The sequence below is a fragment of the Dermacentor variabilis genome, unplaced genomic scaffold (assembly GCF_050947875.1).
Source record: "Dermacentor variabilis isolate Ectoservices unplaced genomic scaffold, ASM5094787v1 scaffold_15, whole genome shotgun sequence".
Lineage (NCBI taxonomy): Eukaryota > Metazoa > Arthropoda > Arachnida > Ixodida > Ixodidae > Dermacentor > Dermacentor variabilis.
In genome coordinates this window covers 296,038-317,022 of record NW_027460313.1, presented here as the reverse complement: position 1 = coordinate 317,022, position 20,985 = coordinate 296,038, and the positions used below count along the sequence as shown (strand labels likewise).

Here is a 20,985-nt window from a genome sequence, read left to right as displayed (position 1 = left end):
GTGCTAGGTCTACTGACGCTTGTTTCAGGGTGTTTTCCCAGTTCGACAAGTTATTACTGTACGTTTCAGACATGGCAGGTCTTAAAATGAGTAGTAAACCTTTATATGCACAGCAGATGCAGCAAATACGTTTTTAATGTGGACGCATGAACGTTACACTGAATGCGTTTTCTAAATTACTTTTCTAATCTTCAAAAAATGCGCAGAGGCCTCCCAAAGGGTGTATTACTCCCGCAAGATGTTGTTAGTCAATTGGTTTCATTAGCTGTATCAGGCCGCGTGCTTCTGAGCTCGTAACTTGCTGAGGCGACGTGGCACTGCGCGTCGGTGAAGGTGCCGATGGGCTGGCTGTTGCCTTGCAAGTCAATACATCAATACAAGTCGTTCTGTAGTCCGTCATCGTCCTTGTCGATATGCTTCTTTGCATTCGGTCTGTAGGTGCGTTTGGTGCGTTTCTCGGTGCCTTCTTACTTGATATCTTCTTTATCGCTGCCTTGCTTCTTGATAGCTTGTTTGCTGATGCCTCGCACGCCGATGTCCTGCTTTTCATGACATCGCTTGTAGCCGCCTTGTTTGTCAATGTCAAAGCTGTGCGGCTCCTCGCTTACTGGCTTTTAGTGGCTTGGCTCTGCGTTACTCGTATTGTTGCGTGCATTGACACTTTGTCAGATAAAGAATCGTTGTCATGTTGAAGTTGAGTTGTTGCAGTTCGAGGCGTACGAGACAGCGTTTTATTGCTTGTGCACTTTCCCAAGATGATGATTTTTGAAAAATAACTGGCTGTAGTGACAGGCTAGTAGCGCGTAGCCCTCGAAGCTTATGTGCAGGCCGTCGCCTGCGAAAACGGGAGATGGGGGAAGCCATTCGAATTCATTCTACGTGGAATAGAGTTTTGAACGCCGCCAAAAACCGCGAAGCAGCTGGTTGATGCTCTTCTAGTCACACTGAAGTCACACTCGATCGCTGCACACGAACATTCGCCACACAGATGGGATTCATTCTGTACTCCGTGCATATACCGAATCTGCAGACGACAGACCCATCGACGATTCTACCCTTGGCGCAATTCTACCACTAATCATTAGACTTAACAACTTTGAATTCGACGGCGAACATTACGTTCAAACTAGTGGTAGCTCCATGGCCGCAAAAATAGGTCCCAATTAATCTAACATTTTTGGGGGCATGCTAGAAAAGAATTTCCTCGCTGCTGGTGACCTCAAACCATTCTAGTAGAAAAGCTTCATCGATGACATTTTCTTAATTTGGCACCATGGTGAAGCTGCATTACTTTCCTTCATTTCTGACTTTAACAAGGCCAAACCATCAATGTCCTTTTCCGATTCTTATTAATCACTCATCATAAGCTTCCTTCACGTCTAGGTATCTCTGTACAATGGTAACTTACAGCAATATCTGTATTCCAAAAGCAGCCATGTCAAACATTGCAAAACGAGCATTCCCTACAGCCAAGCTATCCTGTTCAAAAGAATTAGTTCGGACGACCGTAAATTCACCCGCAACTGTAACCAGCCTCGCAACACACTAACCGTACAGAAACAGCCTTCACAAATAATTGACGATGCCCTTAAACGGACCGATTGACTCAAACGGAAAGACCTCATCTGCACGGACAAGCGATCGGCGCCAGATTCACGAACTAATGTTACCCTAACACACTCTGCGTCTATTCTAACGTGCCGCAGATTCTCAGAAAGCATTAAAACTTACTGACACAGAGCGACCGTCTTAAAAACATTTCACGGAATCGCCAAGAGTGGTTTATCGTCATTCTGGGAATCTGCGTGACCTAGTAACCTCTTCCGAGACTAAAACGATCACTCCTGCTGGTTGTCATCCCAGCAATAGGCCCCATTGTAAAGTTTGTACACATATGACCTCATCAAAGAGTGCTAGAAGAACTGCATCCAATTTTGCTGTTAAAATCAACGGCGACTTCACTTGCGACAGTGCAAGATCATCTATCCGCATGAATGATAAGTGTGCCATACGCATTGTATCGGCCAGACCGAAACATCTTTTCGTATCCTGTTCAGCAACCACAAATCACACGCTAACAGCTTGCCGCACCTGGAATTATCTAAACATGTTCGACTACTAGCCCATACCATTGGCAACATCAGTGTAGCAGTAATACAATCAGGCTTCAAATCGCACCATGTTCGAGAAGTACGAGAATCCTTCCTTATTCATCAATTGAACACTGTGTCATCCGTTATTAACGAGAGCATAAAAAAGCGTCGTGATTTTCTGTCATATCTTGATGTGTTGCGCATTTTAATCAACTTCTCAGTAAGTTTTCTGCAGTAGCCGGGTTGCTGGCTCGCTGTAGAGCTCTCATGCCGGTAAAAACCAAGTTACAAATTTATCATGCATTGTTTACCTCCCAATTTTGTTATTGTAGTTTAGTATGGGGGACCGCAACACAAACAAACATGAATAAAATAATTACATTACAATAGGTGCTCCTCCGGCACATTGCCAGTGCCAATCCCCTGTCGACGACAAAGACTTATTCAGAGAAATACCAAGGCATATGGGTAGACCGCTATTACGAATACCGCGTTTTACATACGTTTTATTTTGCGAAAGAAGAGTTAAGGAATTGGCTTAAATCCATAGCGGCCTTGCAGTGCCATAAAATACCAGTACGTCTAAGAAACCCTGATCCTTGGTATGTATGTTCCTTGGTCCATGATCCATGATCATGGACCAAGGATCATGGACCAAGGACCAAGGATGAAACCCATGATCCTTGGTATTTCGCACTGAATACAAATTACAATCTATTAAACACAATTTACCAAACATCTTAATAATTATGCTGACACTGCTAATTTTTCTCGCAGGGAATTGAAGATGTGTTTTGTTCACATGTAGACATATATATTTCATGTATAATGATTCTAATTGTGTGGTGCCCTATGATGATTTTTTTTCTTCTTATGAAATATCTTTGAATGTTGTCTGTTTCTGTATCGCAAGAAAATTATCCTGTGAATAGGCTTACATTGGAAATGTTACAATTGTTTTTGTGCGGGTTGAACTTCTTTTGAAATGCTTGATGTTATGAAGTACTCTCTATTATCGCCCTGCCATGTTACAACAACATTTCTTGCGTCCAGTCAAGCTGCTTAGAGCAGCTTTTAGCCCAAGATGACGTTTCTAGTGTGTACTAGAAGAACTAATAAAGTTGATGTTGAAGTGTATATTCTTGTATAGAATTGATAAATCATGCCAACTCTATTTGTCTCTAGTTTTGCCATGTCGCAATTGATATCACTTCATGTACAATCATCGCGACGCCCTAATGATATTTCATACGCATCATTTAGCGTGCTAAGTTATACTTGTCGCTGTACGTTTTTCTTCTATTATGTGCAATGGTACGCGTGCATGCGCTGCTGACTATGCTCACGTGCGCATGCCAATAAAAGCGGCTGCACGCTTGTATCTGTGCTTCTTCTGACGAAGGCCGTGCCATGGCCGAAACGTTAAACCATTAAACATGCAATTTCCGTAAGTGTGCCTCTTCGTTTCTTCAACTACCTGTGCACCGGACCTACAGAACTTCTAATTGAGCTTCTGCGCCGCAGTAGCTCAATTGGTTAGAGCATTGCACGCGTAATGCTAAGATGTGGGATCGTTCCCTACCTGCGGCAAGTTGTTTTTTTTATCCACGTTCAATTCCATTAATTTATAATTGCTTTATTTCAATCAGTAAGTATAAGTAATTTCCTCTGTGTTGTTCTTGGTGTCCTTGTTTGTTGGCTTCTCATAATATATTTATATAATATATATATATATATATATATATATATATATATATATATGTGTGTGTGTGTGTGTGTGTGTGTGTGTGTGTGTGTGTGTGTGTGTGTGTGTGTGTGTGTGTGTGTGTGTGTGTCTGTGTGTGTGTGTGTGTGTGTACGTATATAGAAGGGCTGCGAGCGGTTCCGATGCTAAGGACTCTTTGCAACAGTCGACCGGGTTTGCAGAGAGGCCCTCTTGTGATGATTTATGAAATGTACGTAGGGCCTGTTTTAGAATATATATGTGTTCTGTAATCCGCTCAACCGGTATACAAATTACATGCCCTTGTTCTTCCGGAACTGGAAGCTTTCTGCCCATAACTTGGTGTACTAGAATTTGTTACCAACTATATAGTATATCTAGAAGCACGCTTACCGTCTATTTTGTGTAGATTGCAGCTATTAACGATTCATCTTTCTGAAAGATGTATGATTAGCCTATAAAATTACAAATCTTTTTTGTTTCTTAGCCTGTCATATTTTTGCACGCTTCCTGGCCTTGGTTCCTCAGGTCGTCCGGTAATCTACGTACAGATGCTAGTTGGTCCCTTAGATGTGCGACTCTATGAGATGCCTCCTATTGGCAGTGAGTGTTCCTGATTATATTTAACGGTATTTATCCAAACAACGTGAAACATCTTTCCTAAAGTGTATTAAATTGCTGTGAGGATGACACTATAGAACATTTCTTCTTGTAATGACGTTGTTTTTCACCATCAAGAGAACATACTTTAGAAGGACATTTTAAGGTGTTCGATTGAATGTTGCCATTCTCGATATTATACATTTCATAGCCTCTTCTCTAGGGTAATAACATAACAATGTTGGTGCAGCTGTTGTGATGTTTCGCATTCAATCAGGACTATTTCCTTCTTAAATTCTTAACTTTTCATCTGACTTGATCTTTTTCTTTATCTATTTTAGTGGTCTCAATACTATTTCTTTTTAGAGTTGTCTGATTAATTTATCAACTCGCCAGACACTTGGTCAGTTGTTCCCAATGGTGAGTATGAGCCACGCTTGGAGGCAAACCAACAAAACCAACATAACCTGCAATGCTGCCACCGAAGCACTTCGCAAAAATCAAGTGTAGTGCTCGCCCATGGTAAGCTAGGTTTAGTCAGCGATGTACAAGCGCATACACGAGATAACAAGGAGCACTGTTCCTAAAAGGGAGGATGAGACTCTGATACTGCGTGTTCAAGTTGCAAGCACAAGTACGACGGAGGCGTAGCATGCCAAGAGGAGAAAGTATCTTCTTCACGACTCACTCTATCAAGTAGACAGAGAGCCCCACCAAGCGGTGTCCGTTATCACTTATCAAGGCACTCAGACATGAGCACCAGCTCTCGCTCGTTTAGGCTTGGGCCAAAACGACTATATGATAGTCGCAATAAGATGTATTCGGTCAGGGCACGTCAGGTTCATTAGCATGCGGCTTCTATTGAAGCACGGACTACTGGAAGTAGCAGCCGTTTCCTCACCAGGTTAGGTGAACATCCGTCCCCTCTGCCGTCTCACTGATTAGGATTTGGCAGTGTTTTCTCGTTTTTACACTTCGAGATACATTTGCCAAGTCATCAGCATCATCATCACCCACAGCAGCAGCAGCGGCAGCCTACTTATGTCCGCTGCAGGACGAAGGCCTCTCCTTGCGATCTTCAATTACCCGTGTCCTGCACCAACCGATTCCAACTTGCGCCTGCCAATTTCCTAATTTCATCCCCCATCTCGTTTTCGGCGTCCTCGACTGCGCTTCCCTTCTCGTGGCACCCGTTGCAGGCGCAAGTTGAAACAGCAGCAGTGGCGGCGTCCTAGACACAAGCTGGACCACTTTTTATACGTTTTGCAGCTTCACCGGGCAGATCAATCTACTGCAGATCATCATACACGTGCCCTTGCCATCGATCACCCGAAAGGAAGCAAGCACAATCTACGAAAACAGCTCGAGGCACTGATTCCGGGACCACGTGATTCCGGTACCACGTTGCCATTTGGACATTTAAAGCCTGCCACCTTACCGGGCATTGCATACGGCAGCAGTGGTGGCGTCCTAGGCACAAGCTGAACCATTTCTTCTACGTTTTGCAGGTTAGCGGCGCACACATCACAGTGCAAAAGACTAGCTATAATTTTGGATAGCTTCCACTGCTGGCCCTATCTTTAGTGTATGTGCTCTTTGTGATACGACTGGTGTGTAATATGAACAAGGAAGGTTCTAGGATGCTTCATGATTTCAAAGCTGAAATGAGAAAGGAGCGGAAACATGAAAGAAGCGTTTGAGCGAAGCATCCGATCCGTAAAGAGAAATTTGCCCACTGAAATTGGCGAAAAGAAAAAGAGCATGTCTTTCTTCAGGAAGCGCCTAGATTACACAAACGAAAAATTGGGGGCATCCTTAGGTGAAAATTATAAGCTGAAGAAAGACAACGAATTGCTACGCCACAAAATTCTGCTTTGGAGAAGAACTTGGTGGAATAACAATCAGGCCTTTTGCAGTCCGAGCAGTACTCGCGTAATAGAAATCTTCAAATTAAAGAGTAGTCGAGAAACCAAACGAAAATCGTGTTAAAGTACATAAAAAGATTGGTGGTGAGCCAATAGCTCACGGGGACGTTGATGTTTGTCTTAGAGTTCGAACAAAACAGGATAATTAGACAAAAAATAAATGTTCAGTTTCAACGCTGTGACAAAGGAGACAATCTGCTTCAGAAGTCACGCAAGAAAAGGCTCACGAATGCTTCCATCCGCTTACCTACTGAATCTCCTTTGTAAATGAACACTTTGTCACGAAGTGAAGAAAATGTTAGAAGTGGCAACAGTACGCAAATGTGAACACAGCTGGAAATTTTGTGCACTAAGAGCGGCATTATTCATGCACGCTGCACATAGACTTCACCTGTTGTTCGAATCAGGCGTGAAAGCGACTAGAAAAAAATCACAAGTGTTTAATGAACAGAAATTTTCATACATTATTATCTGGAATAAAGATGGAGCCTGTAGGCTGTGTGATTCCTGGAAACATCATTACCAGGCACAAAATTAGCAACGAAGCAAAGCTGATGAACTTCATGCATCTAAACGCCGTATCACTGTTGAACAAAAAGGATGAAGTCACCATACTTATCAAATCATGTAACCTGAAATTTGACGTTTTGATGTTTACCAAATATGGTACAATGATTACTCAGAGCATTATGGACTTCAAGGATACGAAAAATTTTTCATGAAGCGCAGGGGAAGCAGAGGTCGCGGCGTTGCAATTCTAACTTCTCTGGCAGGGTATGGCATTCTTAGAGAGTATAGCACAGCTACAGAAAATGACAAGGTTTTGTGCATAAAGAACGAAAAGACAGTATTTGCGGTTTTGTATCGGCGCTAAATGATCGCCACTCAGCTTTTTTTTAAGTTTCTATGTAACCTATATGTACGTAAATGAAAACGGTCATCTCCTTACACCAGGCAGGGATTTCAACATTGACATAACAAATTCAGCACCTACTGCGCAGTTTCCACCTATCCTAGAGTGCAATGACTTCTGCAGCATCATAATATCACCGACACGTGTAATCGTCACTGCATCATCATAACTCGACGCTTTCATAATAACTCGACTATCGATAGCACGACATCCAAGGGTCGCGTTGCACCGAGGATCCCATTGCAGTCGTTGACCATGGAACCCTCGTCTGTATATTGTCTCTTGCGCATTCATTGTGTTCAAAGAATAGTAAACTGAAACTGGAAGCTATAAGCCGTGATTTTTGCGATCATGCCTGTATGCCTATATTTTTTTTCTGGAAACAAAAAGCACCGCCAAAGGTGTGTGCGCTGGAAAGACAACATACCACAAAATACCGGCTCAAACACTATATGAATATATAGACGCGTACGCGAAATAGCCTGGATCGATATTTTTGACATTGAAGATGCCAATGAATCATATGATCAATTTATGGGTAAACTCAAAACACTTTACTCCAAATTGTTTCCGATTGAATACTATCGGAGTCAAGAAAAAGACGCGAAAGCAATGGATTTCGAAAGAAATCATAAGACGCATGAACAAAAAAAGAAGCTCTATCAATCTCTTATCGAGTGCAAAGTCTTAACAAAGGGAAAAGAATATAAGCAGTTTAGCAATAAATTGAACAAAGAAAAAGAAAAGGCGAAAAATGATTACTTCAGTCGTATATTTAACAACGACTGTGTGCGCAGAAGTGACAAATACTGAAAAAAAATAACCAAAACACTAAAATCGCAAGCCAGTCAATACGCAAACATTGACGGCACTTGTGTAGGTGGTACAGAACTTGCGGACCACTTAACAATTTCTTTGTCAATGTAGGATGCGTAGATCACAACATTCAAGATACAATGTATGCAGCTTCATTAAGGGGTTCTTTATTCAAAAATCCCGCTAGCATCCCTGAGGTGATTGCAACATTTTCATCCCGGAAAAATAGCAACAGCCGAGACACCCCTGATATAGAAATTAGACCAATTAAGTACATCATAGACCTACTAGCACTGCAGTAACGCACATATTTAATATTTCCCTGTCAACTGGATTGTTCCCGTGCAAAGTGCAGGTAGCGAGAGTAATACTAATTCATAAAGGAGGAGAAAAAAATAATATTGGCAATTATCCTCCAGTTTGTATGCGTCCTGTGCTATCGAACGGCCTCGCAATATTCTTAATGTTCGTATTCTTAACATCTTGCTGAAACAAGCTCACTCAACGAGTGTCAGCACGGGTTCAAGAGAAAGCGCTCTATGGAAACCGTTTAAGCATACAAAATGACCTTATCCGAGAGAACATTGAGAAGAAGCTTCTGCCTTTAGGATTATACTTAGATTTTAGCAAAGGAATCGATAAAGTTAAAAGTCAACCATAGACTGCTGCTTCTAAAACTGGAAAAATATGGCTCCCGAGGAAGATCAGTTGAACTTTTCCGACCTTACATAGAAAGCCGACATCAATTTGTTGAAATTATTGAGAACAGGTCGCGCATAAAACCTTTGACAGCGGGTGGGCCACTTAGCATCCTTGGCCCGATGCTTTTCCTGTGTTACAATAATGACATTGTGCAAGTTAGTAATATGTGCAAATTTTCGTGTATGCAGATGACTGCCCTGTTTTATTTACAGGTAAAGATTTAAAAGAAATAGCGCCTATAGCAAGTTCAGTTTGTCATAAACATCGAGCATGGTCTAAGGCAGATGGCCTCGTTCTCAATGAAACTAAAACAAAATGCGTTGTTTTCCGTGCTTCAGGAAGTTCTACTACAATGCCAGATAATATTACTGTGGGCCCGTGTAAAATCAAAATTAGGTCGTCCATAAGAACCCTAGGCATAATATTCACAGCATACATCTCTTCGAATGAACTCGTTAGTCATGTTTGCTCACAGGTACGAAAACTTGTAGGGGTATTAAATCGAAATCAAAGTGCATTGCCTTTCAAATTTAAGCGTCTCATTTACCATACCCTCTTCCATTCACACCTCAGTTACTGTTCACTGATATGTGGTAACACTATTGCGCGAAATATTCAAATGCTGGAAATTCTTCAAAACAAAGCAGTTCGGGCAATAGCAAAAGTTTCTTTTTTCCGAACACACGCAAGGGCTTTTCCAACAATACAGAACAATCACAGCTAGGGACATATACAAATTCAAAATGCTACTAAGCTATAGATTTAGAAAGGGGGCTAACCGAGGGGCCGGATTTTTATTAGTCATATCATAAGAAGCCAACGAACTACAGAAAGCTGTAGAAATTATATGTTGTGAAATTCGATTCATTTCTAAACCTCGCAACTTTACAACAAAATAAAAGTATATATTCATATCGTCGCCACACACCATGGCAGATCCCTTTTTGGCGTACTAATTTTGGCTGTCAATGCCTCAATTATACACTGCCTTCCATACTTCACTACTTAAATTAACAGAATGTCGATGTGTTAACACTAAACAAAACCAAAATGTTCCATTTCTTCTTATAGAAGTTTAGTGCTCAATCATTTAACAGTTTCGCAGAACTTCTCATATACTCTCGTTGTATTTCCATGTTTGCACTTGTAACCATGACCTCTATAATCTAGGCTTCTGCTGCAGCGATTCTATCCGGGCCGGGGGACAGTGTGTGCGTTGTGGATTCGATGCGGCTAAAGGCGTCTTCAAGATTCTGGACTTCGACGATCTGATAGCGCCCTGGGTTGCATTGCCAGCATTTATATCGCGAAAGCAGCATCCTATATGCGGATTTTCTTTCTCTGTCTTTTTTTCTTTTTCCATATGGACGCACATATATGCTTGAAAGTATGTAAAAAAACTTTAAAAAAATAAATACAAAACGTATCTTTATTCTAAACGTTTTCTGTACTCGTTTTGAAGGTTATGTCCTTGTTTTCTGCATTCTTATGCTTCGTGCGATTCAAATTGTGTCAAAATAATCATGCACAAGATAAGACATTGTAATCCTACACTGAGCGTTATTTTACAGAACCGCATTACAGCCACTTTCCATACTTTAATATGAAAGTATGTACATCTACCTGTGGTAAAGTGCTCTTATGTGAACACTTTATACGTTATTGTATTGATACACCAGCCTCTCCACTGTCTTCCTGGCAGACCGGAGCTTTGCCAAGTACAAGAAATTTCGACTTTTTTTCCGCTGCTTTCTTTTTCACTTTCCATAAGTCGTGGTGAAAATAAAACATGGTGATTATGATGAACTCTAATGATCCACCGGTTATCCATCCTACGCATTACATGGCCTGCCCAGCTCCATTTTTTAAATGTCAATTAGGGTATCCGCTATCCCCATTTGCTCTCTGATCCACATCGCTCTCTTCCTGTCTCTTAAGGTTACGCCTAATATTTCACGTTCCATCGCTCGCTGCGCGGTCCTTAACTTGTACTCGAGCGTCTTTGTCAACCTCCAACTTTCTGCCCCATATGTAAGGACCGCTAGAATTCAGTGATTGTACACCTTCCTTTCAATGATAGTGTTAAGCTCCCAGTGAGTCGGCCAAGCTCATTCGGTATGATGTTCCTCGGTGTTTCCTGTTTGTAGTCAACTTTCTTTTAAAAAAGCGGGTGCCTAGCAGATTCAACTCAATTCATCTCATTCGCAGATCTTAAAGTGCAGTTCATAGGTGCCCGTTCCTGTGGCGAGCGTCTGCGTCGGTGACTGCGTAACCAAGTGAGTAAGCACAAAGGCGAAGGATGAAAGAACGAACGCGGAGCAGCAGATGAAAAAAGACGCGAGCCGCGAACGGCGGACAACATGGTGGAAAGAAACAAAATGGGAGAGGCCCTGATGTGACGATGCTGAAGCCGACAGTGCAGTCATGTTGGTGTGCCATCTCCATTTGCGCTTCCAATCAGCTCGCCGGAGGAGATAGGCGCGAGCTTTGAACTTGCATTGCTACGATCCGCCGGAAGTATGTGCTTTTGACGCGTGTAAGAACAAAGCCTACTAAACTTCTGTAACAGTTTTAGTGAACCAGACGCGCTGCTGTGCATTCCCGTGGCACGTTGAAGAAGACAATGAAGACCCACGCCGTGAATACTTGAGAGTCTCTGTGGCTGGCTGACACTCCCTCTCATAGGCCCTAAACACAAATTTAAAGCTTACACACAGCAGTCCAAAGTCAGTTTGCCTCGCGAACAGAATGTTCTGCAAGAAAGACGCTGGCCGAAAAGTCTCATCTCATTTTTGAGAGCCCGAAAGCAGCAGGGAAAGCTTCAGGAGCGCGGTTGTTATTCCAACGTTGATGTTTGCCGCACAAGTCCCAGTGCGCCTTTACGAAAAAGACCACGTCACTTCCGCCGTACTCTCTTCAATTGATTCGACCTAGTCGGGGTACAGTGTACTGTAGCGGGGGCCTCTACTAAGCTTTCCTTCTTGCATACTGGACACCAATGAGAGCGGCCCCTTCAGTGACGTGCGTGCGGGAAACAGGTTTCATGCGTAACCACCCAACCGCTCGATGCGTACTCGACCCGGCAAAGCAAGCATTGCTCAGCGTCGGCCTTAAGTACAACATCGCCATAAGATCATATGTCGACCACCTGACTTACGCCGTGGAACAAGCGGTAGGCCTTGTTGAGCCCAGTCTGCGAGAAGAAGCTCGCTCTCGGGCAATTGAGGTCGTCTCGAAGTTTGCGAGGGCAAATGCTACGACGCTGGCCAGCCGCAGAAAGAAGCGTCTTGAAACGGCTAAAAGAAAACGAGGACATACTCGTACTCCCCGCGGAGAATGGAAATGCTACTGGGGTTTTCGACCGTGTTGACTACGCCAACAAGATAAATGGGCTTCTCCAGGACACGTCGACCTATGTCAAGCTGGATGGGGTCCAACAAAGAAGGTGGAATCGGATCTTCAGAAGCTGCTCACTGAATTTTTCAGGTTTGTGCCCCCTGAAAGAACGCCCCTCGAGGTGACGTGTTGTACATCGGCGAAAGCGTCAATTTTAAACGGCGCTTGAAACACAGGTTGCTCTGCAACAACGGATCGGATGCCGCTCTCTACGGACTGCCGAAAATTCATAAGGCTGAAGTTCCGGTACGACCGACCGTGGACTACACACGCTCGCTGCTCTACGAGCTGACCGGCTACCTGCACCATATTCTCAGGCCGCTTGCTGGACTCACACCCACTTTTGTGAGACTCCGTACATTTCATTGATCAAATAAGAAGCGCCTGCACTGACGACGACGAAATAATGCTCTCTTTCGACGTAATTTCAATGTTTACATGTGTGCCTATTGACTATGCGCTCGAGTGCCTCAGGAAACTTCTCGAGGCTGACTTTTTTTTTGTCCAAATGGGCTCCATTCGAAACCCACGACGTTTGCCGCCTCCTAAAATTTTGCCTTGAGAATACGTTCTTAGTCTTTAACAAGGAGTACTACAAGCAGGTATTCGGCACAGCGATGGGTGCATCTGTGTCCGTCCTTTGCGCCAGCATTGCTCCGGAGGATCTCGAAAGTGCCGCCTTGTCTTCATTCGGGACTCGACCAAAGCTCTTTCTAAGATACGTGGACGACTACTTCTGCATCATCCGACGCAGGCACGCAACGCATTTCTCGAGCATTGAAATTGCTTCAAGCCGAGCATTCTAGTTCTCCGCTGAAGAAGAAACCAATGCGCGCATTCCCTTCCTGGATGTCCTCGTAGAGAAAACTTGAAGCGGCTTTAGGACTAGTGTGTACAGAAAGCCAACGGACATGGGAAAGTATCTGACCTTTGACTCGACGCACCCAAATGGGGAAAGGCGATAGCAGCGCGCTTTTCCCGGGCGTTCTGCAACGGCTCCAGCCCCACGAAACGTAGGCAAGAGGTGCAGGTTGTGAAAAGAGAGCTGTTAAACAATCGTTACCTTCCACAACTGCTTAGAACCTAGGAGCGCAAATCAGCGAAGCCCCGTCGTGAAACGGCCAAAGAAACAGTGAAGCGGTACCTCACACAGTGGGAACAAGGGAAGCCCATGGAAGAATTTTTTAAAGACTGCCGTGTGCAAATCGCCCACATGCCTTCCCGAAAACCTGGCCAACACGTGGTTCGCGCGAAAGACCCTTTGACGCACACGGACAACCCGGGACTGATCCACAAGATATCATGCAAGCAATGTGACGTGTCGTACTCCGGTGAAATCGTAAATTTTAAACGACGCTTGAAACAACACATGAATTACGTCGCCAAGGGCCACACAGCCGCGAACGCCCTGGCGGAACACCGCGAACTAACCGGGCACAGCATTGACTGGGACTCGGCAGCCATCATCGCAACCGGGAAACACCTAACTACCCGTTTCCTTTTAGAATCATACTACATTCAATTAACTGGACGCACGATAAACAGGACGCGCGGTAATCTTCCCCAGATATACAGCCGCACGCTGCACCACCGCACCCATTAATAGTCGCGCGCCCATGCTTGTATCTCCATTGTGATCAAGGGACACGTACGAGGCCCGCAACGAAATGTCCTTCATTTTCTTTTATTTTATTTTTAGGCACCTACACGTATAAAGCTGTGCTCAAATTTCGCATTGGGGAGTATTGTAATCATCGGTGAATGTTTCCTGCGAGACGTTCCTTGCGCTGGGCATGTTTTCCAATTATTTCCTTTCGGAGGCTCAGTAACATTGTTCAGTACCTTGGGTAACCATGTGAACACGTAGAAATATCACACCGTGGTGGCTGCCAACTACGAGGCCGCGGGATCAAATCGCGGCTACAGCGGCCGCATTTCGACGTGGGCGCAACACACAAACGCCCGTGGCTCGTGCATGGGTCCAGGTTACAGATCTCCTGGTGGTCAAAATAATCCAGAGTCCCCCACTACGCCGTGCCTCATAATGATATTGTGGTTTTGGCACGTAAAACCCCAGAATGACATTAAACATATCACCACAGGTTAGAAGAAATATGTCTTGTATTTAACAGTAAATGAAGGCGTTCAAGATCAAAAGAGAGATGGTGGAAGGTGGCGTACTAGTGTTTACACTCATCTGCACTTCTAAAAACACTTTTCAGTTCAACCAGACTTCCCCACCTGCATGAGGTGCAAGACATAGCTGTGTATACCTAAGAACTACTTGGTACTGTATTTGGTTATTCATCACTAAAGCTGTGGACGTACAATTAATCGCATTAGCCCTAATATAGTAAACAGCTCGGTAAAGTGCATCTGACTCCCTCATTTGTAACTATCCACATGTGTTCTATTCTTTTATCGTGGTCCTTAGTGTCGTGTATTGGATACCAAAGATGACGGTGGTGCAGCTTCGTCTGGACCAATGAGAAATGCTAGAACTGAATCTAAAATAAGAAAACCAATTGCTAGAATGCATCAACACCGCCTCGAATGTACACGCACAAGTGAATACTACTGATAGTAAAGCAATGAAGGGGGCTAGTTGGTGAACGTTCATGGTCATAGTGCGCTCAGTTTTACACAGACGATATTTACACAGGCGCTACGTTCGTCAACGTCCTGTTCTTCCTTAATATCGTCTGTGTAAAACTGAGCGCACTATAACCATGAACTACTGATAGTGGCCGAGTATAAAAATAAATTATGGGGTTTTACGCGCCAGAACAACCAGCAGATTATGAGGCACGACGAAGTGCGGCACTCCGGAATACTTTGGGCCCCTTGGGCTTCTTTAGCGTGCGCTTTAATCAAAGCACACAGGTGATGTCCCATTTCGTCGCCATCGAAATACGGCCGCCGTGGCCCAGAATTGATCCCGTCACCTAGTGCTTTCGCAGCCCAATACCATAGCCACTAAGCAACCACGGCGGGTAGTGAACGAGTGTAGATCGAAGCAATGCACTACGCGTCATGTCTTTCTTGACTCTCTTACTTTTGGGGGTCTGCATTACAACCCACTTACAAATAATTTCAAGCTCGGTAGTTCTCCGCGCTGTTGCAGCAGCCCTAATAAGGGCCCAAAGAAAGTCACCTAATCCCACAGTATACTTGAAAGAAGCATATCTGCATATTCTATTCTACATAGCTAATGCTCGCGGTTAGCACTGTCAATTTCTGCGTAGCGGCACGCATCAATAAATTTAGGGTGAGAAACCTGAAGGCCTTGTAATGGCATGCGCAATAAGCAGGAAAGTACGGCGGCCTTTGATTCCCAGCGGTGGGGGCCTGCCAAGAAGCCACACCCTGCGATGGCACCGAAGCGTTAGCCGTTGTTAGTTACCAGGCGGCGAGCCAGAAAGATGGACTAGAAAAAACTTGGTCAGGACGGTGCGGATGCCAGCGATACAACGTTACAGAGTGGTGCGTGCTGAGCGAAGGAGAAGGCGCAAGACAAACACGGAAACGACCACTGTTCGCCCGTTCTAGTGGCGCAATCAGATGTACGTGATCCAGGTGAGCTATGCTCCGGACCTGGCATGACGTCACCGGGAAGCGAAAGTTCCGGATGGCACAGGTATGGGAGCTTTTCCAAAATTACTATCTGACGCATAGTCTGAGGCGTTTCTTATCTTGATACGCTGATATAGGCCCTCTGAAACGTGGAATCCGCTTGAGTGCTCATAAACACGCAGCCTCTTGCGTACTCGAACCGCGACGCTCCCGTGAAAAAGTGAGAAAGTGATTGCTGCCAAAAAGAGCACTAATTAGTTTGCGTAATACGACGGAGGCTCGGTGCTTACGTACTAATGCAGTTGCAGTTATACCATTATCGCGACATAAGAATAAAATGAAAAGCGAATTTCTGGTGACAGATTGCCCTCATGAGTGACGGTAAATATACCAGGCGTTTCTACGAAGACTTTGGGCAACATTGAAAAATAGCCATTTCCAAATAAGAGACCGGTTCTTTCGGAGACATTCCGTGAGTGGTGGTGATCATGGGGTGACGGGTCGTATTAGATAACTTTCTTGTAAACTTTAACTTTCAGTGGGACTTTGCGTTATCAGGAAATTTAGGACCAGGAAACTGGGATTACCTGCGAAATTGTGGCAAGGGGAATTTCGGCTATCAGAGCGAGCGAAACCGAAAGTGGGAGGCTGCCGCGCCCGCGTAAGCCGCGCCCCGCGAGGTGACGTTGTGCCTTCGTCGCTGAGCGACGGGCAGCCAGCGTGCGTGGCACGGCTCCAGCGTACGATGTCGCACCTCTCAATGCACGTTCACTGAGCAAGGCTTGTTTAAAACGTCCACCATCTTGAATCCCTGCGATTAAAGAAGGATGGAAGCATTAGCTGGTCAGCAGTCGCGATCAGCAAGAGGCATTAGGTATTCATAGAAGGAAAACAGGGAGGAGACTGACAAACAGGGGTCTATTAAAGTCGTAGGTAGCTGGACAGCGTAGAACTATATGTTTTACTAAAAGAACTGATCAAGTGTAGATAGGCAAAATGCTAGACTGTGAAATATGTAGTAAAAGCTCATTTGATCAAACAGGCTAGGGGGCTATTTGTCGGCGCCCTGATTCAAAGGGGATGACAATAAATATTATCATCGTCCTCATCATCTTTCAGTACCGCTGCGAAAGCAGTTGTGTTTTGTGGCAAAGTTGTGTTTTCTGATGAGTTTGGATTTACAACTTCTGAACAACAGCGTGGCTTGAAATCAAAAAGTTGGACGAAAACTCGTGTGGTCGGGATTGCTCGCAGCCAAGGATAAAACGGACGCCAACATTAACGGAAAACAAACCATACGGCTCCCATACGGGGGCCTTGTTCACAATGAAAGCAAACGAAATGGGGATATGATTATGTACAGAGCTTATTTGGCAGTAAAACTTTGGTTTGGACGAGTTGGTTCATGGCTATTCAAAAGGCGCAGCGCGACTGGGACGAAGACAAAGAAACTTCACGAAATTTGACGAAAGGAATTTGACGTAGACGCGGAATGATGCTGCCAGCATCTCTTCTCGGAGACGATAATTCTCAAGGCAGTTATTTTTAATCAACAACAACGGACGTAGCACGAGTTTTAAACAGACAAGTTAGCTCAGTTTCTTGGTGCGCACACAGATATTATTGCTTTGTAACGTCCCATGGCGCCGTAGTAGACAACGAGGAGGAGACGGCGCTTACCATGCTCTTCGCGCCACACGGCTTGCAATGTGATAACCAAGAAAGACGGGTGAGCGTAATGTTCTCTAACTACCTTGCAGCGCACAATCCGCGCAGCACGCATTCAACCACATTGGCTAAAGCTGAAATTTCAGTTTTAAATTCCTCAAGAAAATGAATAGCAGCCGTCAACATAGCTACGCAGTTTACATTAGCGGGTCATACAGCTTTCATACTAGTCTGGAGCGGCGCTCAATAAGTAGCTCAACATTTTCACACAGCAGGAAATGCGTAGCGTGTAAAAACAAAAGCATTCACAAAAGAAACACGGCGAAAGACCTATCCGCTTTTTTTTTTTTTGTCGTTCAGCTGTTTCAAGAAGGTTTGCCGTCAGCATCATACTGCCCGCAGAATAAGCGCAATTACATTTCGGTTGAAAGGGTCTGAGCTTGAGCTTGTTGGTGCTGCTCTGTTACGAGGAAACAGCACTACAAGAAGAAAATAAAAACGGACAATAGAGGCGCTGACTACCTCCAAAGCGTATCTCTCTCTCTCTCTCTCTCTCTCTGTCTGTCTGTCTGTCTCCTGCAATGCGTAAATGTTCGTGTACGCAAGAATAAACACTTCATTGGTAGTTAGCGCCTCTGCTGTCTACTTTTTTGCACTTTTTCTCCGTAAAGAATAGCTTTCGTTCTCTGGAAAGCAAGAAAGAGTTGGAAGGCATTTCATCCTCCAGTCCAAGTCGATCAAATACAAAGTCTGCCTGAGTGCGTTGGCTGGCGCGCACTGGGCACGGCGCCATATGTCACGTCACCTCTCGCGTGAAGGAAACTGGAGGAGCGTCGGAATGCGTCACATCCGCCCAGGTTGGTTGGTGGCTACGGCGTTGCGCTACTGAGCACAAGGTCGCCAGATCAACTCCCGGCCGCATATTCTGCGAAAGGCAGAAGCGCCCGTGAACCCCGTGCAGTGGGTGCACGTTAAAGGGACACTAAAGGTTACTATGAATTCAAGTTAAAGTGATAAAGAAATGCTTTAGATCGTGTAAGGCGTCAATATAATGGCGAACACAGCTTTAGTAACCGAGAAATTGAGGTATATGCATGACACGATTTGAGACCCCCCAGCGATATTCCGGTACTAGCCCGATGACGAAGGCACTCCTCATGATAATTTATGTCACTAGTACTGAGCAACTCGTATTAAAAAGATCATTTCATTAGGTTACAAGACGGAAGGAAATGCTACTTGTCTACTTCTGTTCGATTCTAAGAATAAATAAGATTTTGACGTTACCCTTCAGTAGTATGGGTGGAAGAAAGGTTTCGTTTTCGCTCGACTCTGCGCCACGCGCGTTTTGGTGTTTCAGTAGTTTCGTTATTGCGTCGTGCTGCGCTCGTTCTGCTGGCTCGCGAAACTTGCATTTGGAACAAGCAGCGAGAATTCCACGTCCATGTGATGTCGTGGGATGCGCGAACGGTCCGCGGAACTTGGCCAAGGGCCGTTGCGGCGGCGAATCGAACCTCTCCGTTCGAAATGGTTAAGTGCCGTACTTCTGCCACAACGCGTTGGCAAAGAGCCGAAAAATCGCATAGTGTGCTCGCTGCACTTTCCTTCAGAGGATTACGAGTTCAACGCCGACTTACTGAAGTCGTGTGGAGTGCCTTTCAAAGCAATGCTTTCCCGTAGCGCTGTTCCGTCGGTCTTGCCTGCATTCTCTGAAGCACAAGAACAACTGCAGGTTGAAGACGGTGAACAACTGCAGGTGAGTGCGGCATTTCGTTTTCACGAAGGAAAAGCTACAAATGTGCGAATATGTACGGCCATGACATACAGTTGCCGTCGTAGCAGTACGCAATGACGCCGGCAGCGCGAGCCCTCAGCAGCAGGTCACATTCATCAGTGCTTAGATCGCTGAAGTCGAGCCCAGCATCGCGAGCCAATGTGTCGTTGTGAGGGTCGTTCATTGCAACGAGCGTCAAAGTTGTCGTCATAAAATAAAGAAAGAGCTTATCATCGCGCGCTTTCCCTTCCGTTAGCCACCATAGTTCCACTTTCGCGCTGCTGTCGGCTCTGTCTTGGCTCTGCTTCTGGCCGTGCGTTTGCGTTTTGCGCAGAAAAGCCGTAGCGCCGTCTGCGGGCGCCGTTTTACTCACCGATGGCGTAACGTCACTATGAGACCATGACGTCACCACTCCTCGATCGAAGGGCGGGCGATTTAAACGGCGCTAGAGGTACGCGGACGCTTCAGAACGCATTTTCTCTTAAAATAAATACCTTCTTTGCATGAAACAAGCGTTGCTAGGTTTCTGGGATGGTACTTCAACAGTCCACGTTGACTTAATATTAACCTTTAGTGTCCCTTTAAGGATACCGAGGTGGTCATAATTATCCCCCCCCCCTTTACCGTGTGCCTCATAATGAGATCGTGGTCTTCACAAATAAAACCTCAGACATTAATTATTTTATTTTTTCGAACACTATATTCGGAACCGAACCCTATTACACTGCGATTACCAATGGGAACAGTCGACATTTGCATGCCATATTTTAGGGCTCGACCAACGTTTCTAGATTTGGCAATATTCGAGATCAGCTCTGGAAATATGCAAATCCAGGTACACTCCGCCCCTCGGCCCCCCTCGGTGCCACTAGTAGATGGCGCACCATACAGCGGCGCAGTACCAATTATATAATTTTTTTCTGATCTTGCGTCAACAATAGGGGGTACAAAAAAAACACACTTAGTAAAGAAACAATCACCGCCCAAGTACTCCGCACAGATGGTTAACCAGTGAAGCTTAAACGTGCGGCCCCGGTGTTCAACACTGGGTTAATCCCGACGGTTAAGTAAACAATGGCTTTGTAGGCTGCCGGATCCTCGGTCTTCAGCTGCTGCTTGCGCTCGGCTGCACGAGCCTGTTCTTGTGCTCGGGCTGCAGCATCGACACGGCATAGACGAGCTCGTTACCGGTTCTGCTCGGGCGTTGCTGATGGAAACCTGCTGCTCCCAAGGTGTACGTATGACGCGTGATCTACCCATTTCGCAGCCGGAGAGAAAGTGCTGCGCGCGCGCTCGGCTGCGGCGGAGAGCAACAACGTCACTACTGGCGCAAATAATCCAACACAAGGCCTTTTCACTCCGATCCATGACGTCATGTTACCTGGCCCGACTGCCATAGAATCCAATGGGGATGCTGCCGCATAGGCAGCAGTGATTTTGACGTCACCGCTTTCATCACGCCAGCCTTGTCAATGAAATTTTCGGGCCAAGTAGCATAACGTCACGGATCGGAGTAAACGGGTCTTGCGCTATCTAGATGGTGCTGACCTATCTCGCGCCTCTTTTCTCTGTCTCTTTTTTTTTATCGTATGCGCATGGGGTTCTGCCGGAGGAGTGTTCGGCGTACAGGCGACCGACAGAAGGAGGGACGGACAAATCGGCTACCATATACAACTTCGTTGTAAAAAGACATGGTATTACAACGCACAGAAGCCGGCAAAGCCGTAAACCGGTGCAGCGTGTGGCAGAAGCACAGGAACACAATGGCAGCCGAAATTATTGTGCGCCAGGCGTAGTAAATA

At 45.2% G+C, this 20,985-nt stretch overlaps 1 long non-coding RNA gene across 1 annotated transcript in view; it reads left to right on the top strand.

Annotated features, from left to right (window-relative positions):
• The first annotated feature begins 18,152 nt into the window (after nt 1–18,152).
• LOC142567929 (uncharacterized) overlaps nt 18,153–20,985 on the top strand; it is a 55,415-nt gene continuing 52,582 nt past the window's right edge. Inside the window, exons 1-2 of the long non-coding RNA XR_012825311.1 lie at nt 18,153–18,266; nt 20,270–20,417. This is a non-coding gene — a long non-coding RNA (uncharacterized LOC142567929). The remainder of the gene's footprint in view (nt 18,267–20,269; nt 20,418–20,985) is intronic.